The sequence below is a fragment of the Lactuca serriola genome, chromosome 8 (assembly GCF_051521515.1).
Source record: "Lactuca serriola cultivar US96UC23 chromosome 8, Lser_US96UC23_V15, whole genome shotgun sequence".
In the NCBI taxonomy this organism is placed as follows: domain Eukaryota; kingdom Viridiplantae; phylum Streptophyta; class Magnoliopsida; order Asterales; family Asteraceae; genus Lactuca; species Lactuca serriola.
Genome location: NC_136415.1, coordinates 72,662,223 through 72,673,520, shown reverse-complemented (window position 1 = coordinate 72,673,520; position 11,298 = coordinate 72,662,223). Strand labels below are relative to the sequence as shown.

The window sequence follows — 11,298 nt, the reverse complement described above, 5'->3', positions numbered from 1 at the left end:
AGAGGGCCACCAGTTCACAGAACCTGGCGGTATATGCGACGATGTCGGAGCCCTTCATGGTTAGGCGCCAAAGTTCTTCCTCTAGCTTTTGAATCTCTCCCCTCAGGCAGTACTCCTCACTCATGAGGTCTTTCAAAGTATCCCAGCCCATATCATTTACCACTGGGAGAGATAGGGACTTAACATGGCTATTCCACCACGTTATGGCTTTTGTTTCAAAGGTGCAAGCTGCGAACTTCACCTTGCTCCCTTCTGGACATAAGCAGATTGCGAAAACTGATTCGGTTTTCTCAAACCATTGCGAGAGTACAATGACTCCGCCAGTTCTTTTAAAGGACAATGGCTTGCAGTTCGTGAAATCTTTGTAGGAGCACTCTTTCGAGTGCACAGGGGTTTCAACCTGTATAGTTGGAATAGGAGTCCTTCCTCCAGTGGAACTTGAGGAATGATATTCAGCCATGGCTGTTACCACAGCTGCAGCTACAGCAGCATTGAGGGCTGTTGTATCAAATTGAGGAATAGGTGGTGGTGGAGGATTGTTTCTTGGTGATTTGCGTGGAGGCATCTTTTAACTGAAAGTTTAGAAAGGTATAAATATTGATAAGAATTTGATAGGAAAATTGATGAGAATGACTCATGGACTAACTCTCCATAGCCCAACAGCATAATTGAAGGAATATGATTGAATGAAGACGAAAGCAATTTGGATAATAATTTCCATTAGATTAGAAATCTGTCAAAGATACTGGAATTACAGATGTAATAAGTTCGGGAAGAATGACCTAGAAGTAGGTCTTACATCAACCAAGATGGAAAATTTTGATAGAACTATGACCTAATCAAGACCTAACAGGTCTAAGATTTACGAGGATAGGAAATTAGCATAATGTTTTTACATAACAAGGTTATATCAAAAAGAAAAGTTAATAAGATTCTATCGGTGACGAGAACTGTTAGAGTGAGTCCTCGAATCCGACAGAAGACGCTCGATGTCCCTTAAATGCCTATCCGATCTTGCTTGTTGAGCTTGAAGTTCCCTGACCTCATCTCGGGTTTTAGCAAGCTCCCTCTGAAGCATTGCATTGTTGACCTGAGCTCTTTCCTAAGCAGACTCTAGTTGGCGAATGTGGATAGCGTTAATACCAGTGTTGGCATCAATCTCCAAGATTCGATTGATAGATGATTGCCCCAGTATCGTTTTCCGAGACATCCTACTAACTATGATGGGTAGGACTCTGTCAGCAGAACCTCCATCGGTGAGGTTGTAGAAACTTCTGTCTCCATTGTAGGGAATAGGTTGACCTTGTTCATGGCTCCAGGTATTCAAGTTTGTTGCCCACAGGGGTGTGGGTCCTTGAAATGCGGGTCGGGGTTGTCATTCGGAGCCTGACCTACTTGAGGTAGGTTGTTGACTTCAGGCTCTGAGTCAGAATCATCAGAAAAGCCTTCGGCTTCATGATCATCCAAAGGAATTGGGTGATCATCTTCCGGTTCATCTTCTAGCCATCCTGCATTGCCGTGGTTGGGGAAGTACGGGTCTCCGGGGATATGGAATCCAGCCATTTAATCTATGCGAGAATAGGGATAAGTAAATAATTAATAGAAACTAACTAGATAACTATTAGATAATCTTTACCAGGTACTCCAATACTTGTTTAGTGCATACCAGCTATATGTACTCATGACAGGATAGCCCTTCGAATGAGTGAATCCTAACTTTAAGCCCACAATCAAACAAGAACAGGAAGTAAAGCAAAGATTTACAGATTCTAAGGCTATGTGTAACATCCTGAATTTCCAGGTATATTAATTTATTTAATTATTTTGGAATTTGTGGAGGAACTCGGCGAGTTGGAGCCAAGACTCGCCGAGTAGAGTTGCGGATGTTCATCCGGATTCGCGTCCGGACTCGGCGAGTCCATGCTGTTTAATGAAACCCTAATTCCCCGGGTTTGGAGCCTATTTAAGGGCACTTATAGCCTCCCATTGCGGATACCAGTCCCTTGAGAGAACCCTAAGAGAGCTAAATCATTGTGAGAGAGAAGAAGTCACTTTTTGATCCTTGTATCTTTGGTTTAGCAAGAAGAAGGTGACAAGAGCAAAGAGGAGGTGCGATTCAAGCAGATCCAGAGTTCAGAGACTTCATTTTGAGGTAATAGTTCGAACCTCCTTCAGTTGTAGTGTTGATCTTTAGAGTTAGGGTTTTCTAACCCCTTTGGAGAGTGAATATGTGGAGCAAATGGTCCCTCTTCGAGTTTGTGCCTTGGATCTGGACTCAAAGAGGTCCAGAGACCTTAACCCTTGGAGCTTTATGGATTAGTTTGGGGTTATTGGACTTAGGTTTCCATTTTTGGGGCTAAATATCCTTTTGATGCCTTGTTGTGGTTGTACAAGCATCAGGTTTCGAACTTTACGTGACATTCATGCTTGGGGAGGCCAGATCTATGGTTTGGGGAAACAGATCTGACGTCAGGAGGTCAGTAGAGTTTGTGCATGGCATGAACTCGCCGAGTTGTTCTTGAGACTTGGTGGGTAGGGTTAGGGTTTCACGTAAATTGTTCAGTGAGTAGACTTGCCGGGTTGGGGGATGACTCAGTGAGTCAGGAGGGAGTTAAAGGTCTGGAGTTCAAGGCGGTACTCACCAAGTTGTTCTTGAGACTCGGCGAGTTGAGTCGGGGTGGCCCCGCGATTCATGACTGGTATGACTCGTCGAGTATAGGGAGGGACTCGGCGTGTCAAGCGGGACAAAGAGTTAAATGACATGTGAGAACTCGCCGAGTCACCTGGGTGCACTCGGCGAGTAGGGTCAAAGTGGGACCGTTGACTTTTGTTGACTTTTAGGGTTTGGTCATCAATAGAGTCCATGTGACAAGAGGGGAGGGTAAAATAGTCTTTTACCTTTCTGAGGGTGCCAATGGCAGGTTGAGTCTAGTCTCGAGAGTTATATTTATAAGAGTATTTATTTATGTGAATAGGCGGAGGCTAGGCAATATTTTCCATCGAGTCAGAGATTTACCGAGACGCCTGAGGTGAGTCTTCTCACTATACTTTACCTAGTGTGGTAACATAGTTATGTGACAGAGTACTATAGAGTTATATGCCACTATATTTGCATGTTATTTATGTGTTGTGATTTATTGTGATATGTGATATGCATGATTTAGAGTTACAGAGTTGGGAATTTCGGGTCCCTAGAGTTAGGGCCAGAGGGCCCACAGAGAGTTGGGGCTGGAGGGCCCCACTGAGACACATTGACCAGAGGGTCAACAGAGTTATAGCCTCGAGTGGTATTTTGGGGAACTCACTAAGCTTATGCTTACAGTGTCCACTGTTATGTGTTTTAGGTACCAGTGATGACCGCGGGAAGGCGCCGGCTTGATTCGTACACACACATGGGATTTTATGTATTTTGATCTTGGGAGATATTTTGTGAAACAAAGACATGATATTATGACATTTTATGAATGAAGGAGTTTGTAAAAATGTGTTTGAAAATGCGAAAAATTGTTTTAATTTTTTTTCGGTGTTACACTATGACATCCTAGGCAAATATACCCGTAATGTATCCACTAAGCAACTATTGACCTACTAATAAAGACCTTTAATTCTCAGATAAATGATTATTGTAACACAAAATACTCCTATAGTATTTTAAGTTTAATGTTCTGTTCTACTGTTCTTGTTGTAGTAGTGTTGGTAAGTTTTTAGACTTGTTGCAACCTCACAACCACAGTTAGGCACATGCTAGTCACTCCTCAGATAATCTAGTTGATCAGGCTACATCTTCCCAGGGTTGACCATATGTCTCTAAGTCTACTTGTGATGTCCAACAATCGTAATATTTTTGTTTTGTCCTAGTGACACTGATTTTTGTATGAATGCAGGCATGTATACTTGGTTAAATATTTTATTATTTAAAAGTATAAACTGTTTATCAGAGTATTTTAAATCCCGCTTGTGTTTATAGTTCGTATACCTTTTATGGGTTGATACACTCGATTCACTATAAACAATGCTCTGATACCAATCTGTCACACCCCCAAAACCGATGAACGGCGGAAACGTTCTGGGGTGGAAGACGTCATGTACAGTATCACAACAATGCAAAGTAGTAAACAAGCAACAACATCATCCATTGCATTAATATTATAGTTTCATACAAGTGTGTTCTGTCAAGTTATATAGACACCAAAAATTATATACATCAAAATAAAAGAGGAGTCTTGAACTAGCTCCTTCTTCTCACAACCTGGCACCTGTACCTGTCTACTGGCGACCTGAGAATACAAGTTATTTTGAAAGCGAGTATCAGCTTTAAAGCTGGTGAGATCATAAGTATATTAGTGTTTGTGTTTGTATGAAAGCATTTGTAAGATGTTTTGTAAGATGTACTGTGTATGTTTGTAAAAGTTTTGTATTTGATTGAACTCTCCTAGAAAACCCTATGTTTTCTACTAAAAGTAGCCTTCCACCAAGGCATCTAGTATTTGTGTGTGTGTCTCTTGTAAAAGTGTGTATTTTCCCAAATCCGACTATCATTACCCAAAAATATAGTTTTTTTTTTTGCATTATTGTTTATTGTGTGAATATCACAAAGTAAAAAGTAAAGGGAAAATGTTATAGTACTGTAATGTAGTAATTAGTAACTACTGTTGTACTAACTACCTTAAACCAAATGTAAATTTTAAGGTAACATGTGATAGGCCTGTATCTTGCTACTGACTTAGCTGAAATACGACAATGTAAGATGTCGTGAAAATGACGTTTGGCACCCGTAGACTTGCAAGTCCCACTGTAGCGAGCAGCAAGGTGTAGGATAGTCAATCTAGTATAGATCTATATGCAAACTCAATACGCTCCCCAATGAAGGAGATTCTGATACAAAAACAGTCATGGCAGGTAGTGCCATGTCCTGCTTAATGGCTCACATAAATGTGGTTAATGTATATGCAATGTGATTTGTGTACTAGCTGTATTGTGTGTTCTTTCTCTGTCTAGCCTGTATGTTTGTTTCTCATCATAGTGTCTATAGTTTGTTTCTCATCACTCTGTTTCATGTTTGATTCTCATCATAGTATGTATTGACTCATGTATGAACTGACTCATTGTATGTTTCATTGTTCTAGTAATAGTATCTTCCTAAACTACCCCTATGGTAGTTTACTAGTTAAGTACGAACATGTTTGTATGCCCTTGCTACCTAAGGGCATGGAATTGGATGAAAGAAATAACCTTTTATATCTATATACATATACATAATATATAACTAGGATTCAAAAGACCTTCGGACAACTAACCTTGATACCCTAAGACCACATCAAACAAGAACAGGAAGCAGGGTAGACTAGCAGTTCTAAGTCCTTTCAATCCTACTTATATAACTATATTTATACAGATGCACAAAATATAAGTTTAAAAGAGTTTAAAGTAAAAGTATTTGACAATTAAAGGAGTTTGTAAGACAGTTTGAGGTAAAACAGTTTGATAAATAGTTTGGAAAGTAAGAAAACCATTTGCTTGGTAGTCATTAATCACATGTGATTGATATAATAACTATAATTGTTCAACTTGTATTCCCCCCCCCCCCCCATAAAAGCATTTAAAAACATTTCAAAGGTTCATTTAGGGGTATGAACTCACCTGTAGTGAGTGGTTCTGATGACAATGTTGGATCAGTTCCTAAGTATCAAGTGGTGACTTGAGTACACACGTGAATCATATTTAGCATATATTGGCACATATATGAATATAATTAGTGTTATGAACAACTAATTTATGAATTGGGACCACCTTAGGGACTAGTAAACACTTATATTGAAGTGTTACAACCATATATGATTGTATGAAGGGTTATAAGGCTATACAAGAAGGTGTATGGCCAAAATACACACTATATGTGTGTGTGCGGCCAGCACGCGTGTGCGGCCAGGTGTGCTGCCAGAAAACTTGGTGTTCTTGGTGTTCTTGGTGAAAGATGTTACCTTTCCGGATGATACTCGAGAGGATTTTCGGGTTCTTGCTTTGTAGAAGTGTAAGAAATGATCAAAATGACCAAGGATAGTATATATAGGAGGGTGAGTGCGGCTAGAGGTGTGTGTAGTTGGCCTGTGTGCGGCTGGCTGGCCGCACACACCAGGTTTGGTGTGTTTGGCCCGTTTTTCCAATGCTACACCCAAATCTAACCCATCCTCCGACACGTAACTCAAATATACTAAGCTTTAAGCACTCTTTTAGCCCCAAAACTTCATTATAAAATAGCAAAACGAAGCTAACTTTAATTACACTGTAGAATGAAAGCTAGAAATTTCGGGTTGTCACAGACTGGAATTGCAATTATAAGATAATTGAATTTTGGGTTGTGGATCCCTTAGAAGGGGATGGACGAAATCAACAGGAAAGCCCACATTGAATTCATCCAAGGCCTTGATTCTGGAAGGGTCTTTAGAGTGCTTAAGGCCTAAGCAATCCAATTAGGGTTTTAACTGAACCCTAGTAGCTCACCTATATAAGGAACCCTTGGCTTGCATTTTTTTGGCTACCACAACCCTAAGAAGAGTTCATAGATCTGAAATTCACCTCCCCTCTCTCTCTTGCATTCTCCAATTGTTTTGGTGTTTGTGATCTATTATAGGCACAACATTTGAGGTGCTAAGATTCTCAAAAGCTCAAGATCTTCAAGCAATAGTCAAGGTAACATTCTTACTAGTTTATTTATGTTGATTTCAACTTTTGTTGTATGCTAGATTAGGGTTTGCAAGTTTTGGACAATTGTTTCATGTACAAATAGAATAACTAGATCCAAGCATTAGGGTTTGCATGAACACCATAAGAATGTTGCTTTTGTCATAACCCATCAAAAACATCATTGTAACACATTAAAGTTTATGTATTTTTCCGATTTGATCACTAAAGTAATTTTTGTGCACAATAGACCATTAAACTCATATTTTACCTATCAATTAAACAATTCATCTCAATTTTAAAAGGTTTACCGGTTATCATGTCTATATTATTCACTTGAAGGTCAATCAGTCCAACAACCTTATTAATTCAAACCCAAATTTGGACCATTATTTACTTGTTTCTTACCCATTCATGTAAACTCAAATTTTTCTTCCTTAGACTATTTCCATCTTCAAGAACAATGTTATCTAGATTTTTTATTACAAGGAATCAGTTCCAAGTTACTCATATCCTGGTTCAAGATGTTGTGAATATATGCGATTTCGATGTTCCAGCTAAGGAACAAACCTGTTGGAAACTGACTAATCATGGGAGGCATTTTTGGAATTCTCGAAACAATATGGTAAGCCCCGATCATGCTACATTTGTTAAAGCAAGAAATTTTAGGGTTTTAATTTTGTATTTCACTGTAAAAAACCTTTGTATTTTGGAAAAAAAAAACCTAACTGTATAATTCGTTGATATTGTCTACTGATTTTGTTCTGCTTTCTGGTAGTTGTTAATGATTACATACACTTTTTTTTTTATTATGTTACATGTTGCTGATTCCGTAAGCATTTTTGATTATTTGAATATGTTACATCTTTGTGAAATCATACGCATTATCGTAGTAGTTAAGAGTGCAAAAGTGCATTTGGTGATTAGATTTGATTTTGATTCAATTGGTTGAAGTTGTCTTAATGTGGATTGCTTACAGACTAGGCTGGAGAAATATGGGTATTTTGAATGGAAATATGAAGAACAGGAAGAAGGGTACCATAAAAACAATGTTTATTCTCTAAAGCATAAACTGGATGCTAAAGAGGATCTTTCTATGATCAACAACTTGAGGACAAGGATGGTTGAATTGGAGTTTCTCTTGGCTAAGGAGAAGAGTATGGTGGAAATAGTGAGAATGAATGTTTCTATAATGGGAAAAGTGCATGTTTTTATATATTACTTTGAAGTACATGTTTTTATATTCAAAACATTAGTACATAGTGGACTATGTGTTAATACACAATGTTTGTACAGTAAAATAGTATGTGCATCAAATGCTTAAAATAAATGATAATTGTGGACCACTTTCACTTACTTCAAAATACTTTGGTCCATATTGCACATCCGGGACCATGTTAATCACTCACATGCATGCAGATATTACTATTATTTCATTCAGAATATTATCCAACCAAATTTCATAAATAGGCAACTTACTATTATAAAGACCAAACACCAATTTTACTATCATCCTAATTAACAAACATAAATATGCAACCTACTTTCATAAATACCAAACAACAATTTTACTATCATTGTAATTAACAAACATAAATAGGCAACCTATTTTCATAAAGACCAAACAACAATTTTACCATCATTTATAATTAACAAACATAAATCCAAGCAACAATTTTACCATTATCCTAATTAACAAACATAAATCCAAACAACAATCCAAACTATACTAATCAATTACAAGAGATTTTCCCTTAGAATTTCTTGGAGCATTATCACCAATTTCAACTTCAAGATTCTTTATGAGTTTCTTTCCATTATCCTCTTCAAAATCTCAAAATTTTGTCTTACTCTAATCTTCTCCTGAAATTGGAAATTAAAAACACCATCCTCAACATGGACATTAGCAACACCATCTTTACCTTTAGGTTGAGTAAGTTGCACATCACCAAACTCCTTTTCTATTTCTGCACCGCTAGATTAAACAACATTTAGGATAAGTTGCACATCATTTTGAGTAATTTCCACCTTAACTAGAGTGAATTCCACCTCCTCTTGTAGTTGACCTTCATTTCCTTTGACCTACATATCATCATTATTTAATGTTAGTGGCAAATCTGATGTAACTACATTAAAAGATTTCAAATGGTATTACATGTCTTGCATCTTGGTTTACACCAACTCTTTTTTTCTTTCTCCTTAGATTTAACTTTTGGGGTCTTCCTCCCTCTGGAAAAGTAGCATTCTTGTGACCTATCTCCTTGCAAATACTACACTTCACTTTTTTTCAAGCCTTAGAGACCTTCTGGCATGCTTGCTTTTCTCTACTAGCTCTCTTCTTGTTAGTAGCAGTCCTACCAAGTATCCTTCTATTAATAGGAGGCAATGTATAATATTACATTTCAAGTATTTTCCTTTCTTGCCCTTAACTTAAAATTCTTGCATTTTGGTCCTTATCCGAGTATGTTGGGCGTACGCTAGGAGTAGGCTGGGCGTACGTTAAGAGTACGTTGGGCTTACTGGGTCGAAACTTAGTCGCAGAGGCAACCTACGTATGTTGTACGTGCATGAAGTACGTAAGGCGTACGACTATATGGGGAAAACCCTAATTTTTAGGGTTTGTGCTCTATTTAAACACCTTAAGTTACTCTTGCACCTTCTTATAACCAGCCTCCGCCTTCCCAAACCCTGAGAACAAAACCCTAATTACCATTTGAGTGTTTTGAGATTGGAAGTGATCTTTGAGAGTCTTTTTGGTGATCGTGAAGGAAGAAGAACTCTTGGAAGTTGCATTGGTGTGGTTGGAGCTTGTGTATCCAGAATCATTACCATCTTGGAAAGCTTTTGGAGGTATATAGCTCTTAACTTGATGGTTCAACATGATAGATCTAGTTAGGGCTTGTTTTTGTGCATTTTATGGTCCCTTGAAGTCATGCTGGCTACTCCATAAGCTAAGGATGGTAGATCTTAGCATTTTTGAGGTTCCTTATACATAATAATGCGATCTTGATGTGCTATATTGGACCATGCATGAGTTAGGGTTCTTATTGGTCAAATTAAGTATTTGGTCCCATTAAGAAATGCAAAAGAGTAAAGTTGCCAACTTTACGTGTTAAGACTTCATTTAGGATCAAATCTGAGAATTAGACTTAGTGACTTAACTTATTAAGCACTTAATGGTGAGTTTGGACTGTTGTGGTGTATGCCAGGCGTAAGTCTAAGTACGCAGGGTGTATGCAGCAGCTGTTGACTTTCGTTGACTTTTGTGATTTGGGCCATATTTTGACTATTAGGTTTTTGGGCCTTGTTGGTCCACTGGTCTTTCTGACTTTGGGCCATTGTTAGGCTATGAGCCTTCTTCGATTTGGGCTCATAATAGGCTTTGGGTATCATTTAGGAATTTGGGTCATATTAGGCTTTTGGTGCCATTCGGATGGGCCTTGGTGTTACACTAGTAGCATTTCATTGGCTCAAGTACTTGCTCAAGTCCAGCTTAATTTGTGGCCAATTGGGAGATGCTTCTTGATTCAGCTACAAATTCATTGTACTTTGATCCGACCTCATATTTATTAAAATGGTACTCTATTTCATCGTGTCAGGTAACAAAAGGAAACGCATTCATTTTGATTTTTTCTTAATCAGAAACGAAAGTAATTTAAAGTTCATGATGATTACAATTTGTTGATTACAACGTAGCAACAGTAAATTAATATGCTAAATGAAAACACTATATATATATATATATATATATTCAGGTTCATTTGAGACCATTCTAATTTTGTGAGACCGTGAGACCAAATCTAAAAATAATTTTAAAATGCAAAATAAATGGAAAAATCCAAAAATTCTTTTTTTAAATATTATTTTCGGAACTTGAATTAACTAAAAAAATGAAAAATAAATAAAAAAATAAAAAAAATCCCGTTTTTTTGAAAAATACGTAAAATTTGCTAATAGAATATTACACTGACATATTCTAAAAAATAATTTTAAAATGCAAAATAAATGGAAAAATCTAAAAATTCTTTTTTTAAATATTATTTTCGGAACTTGAATTAACTAAAAAAATAAAAAATAAATAAATAAAATAAAAAATAAATCCTATTTTTTTTGAAAAATACGTGAAATATTCTAATAGAATATTACACTGTACATATTGTAAAAAATAATTTTAAAATGCAAAATAAATGGACAAATCTAAAAATTGTTTTTTTAAATATTATTTTCGGAACTTGAATTAACTAAAAAAAATAAAAAAAATCCTTTTTTTTTTAAATACGTGAAATATTCTAATAGAATATTACACTGTACATATTCTAAAAAATAATTTTAAAATGCAAAATAAATGAACAAATCTAAAAATTGTTTTTTTAAATATTATTTTCGGAACTTGAATTAACTAAAAAAAATAAAAAAAATCCTTTTTTTTTTTAAATACGTGAAATATTCTAATAGAATATTACATTGTACATATTTTAAAAAATATCTTTAAAATGCAAAATAAATGGAAAAATCCAAAAATTCTCTTTTTACAAAATTAAACAAAAATAAAAAAGAAATAAAAGAAATAAAAAAATACGTCTCACGGTCTCACAAAATATAGGTGGTCTCAAATGA

The 11,298-nt window shown here is 36.4% G+C and overlaps 1 long non-coding RNA gene across 1 annotated transcript; it reads right to left on the bottom strand.

Annotated features, from left to right (window-relative positions):
* Window positions 1-8,264: 8,264 nt before the first annotated feature.
* LOC145065420 (uncharacterized) lies at window positions 8,265-10,585 on the bottom strand. The gene is made up of 2 exons (XR_013688414.1): window positions 8,837-10,585; window positions 8,265-8,763 (listed from the first exon to the last, which is right to left on the bottom strand). It is a non-coding gene; the product is annotated as an uncharacterized LOC145065420 (long non-coding RNA).
* Between the last annotated feature and the right edge of the window lie 713 nt (window positions 10,586-11,298).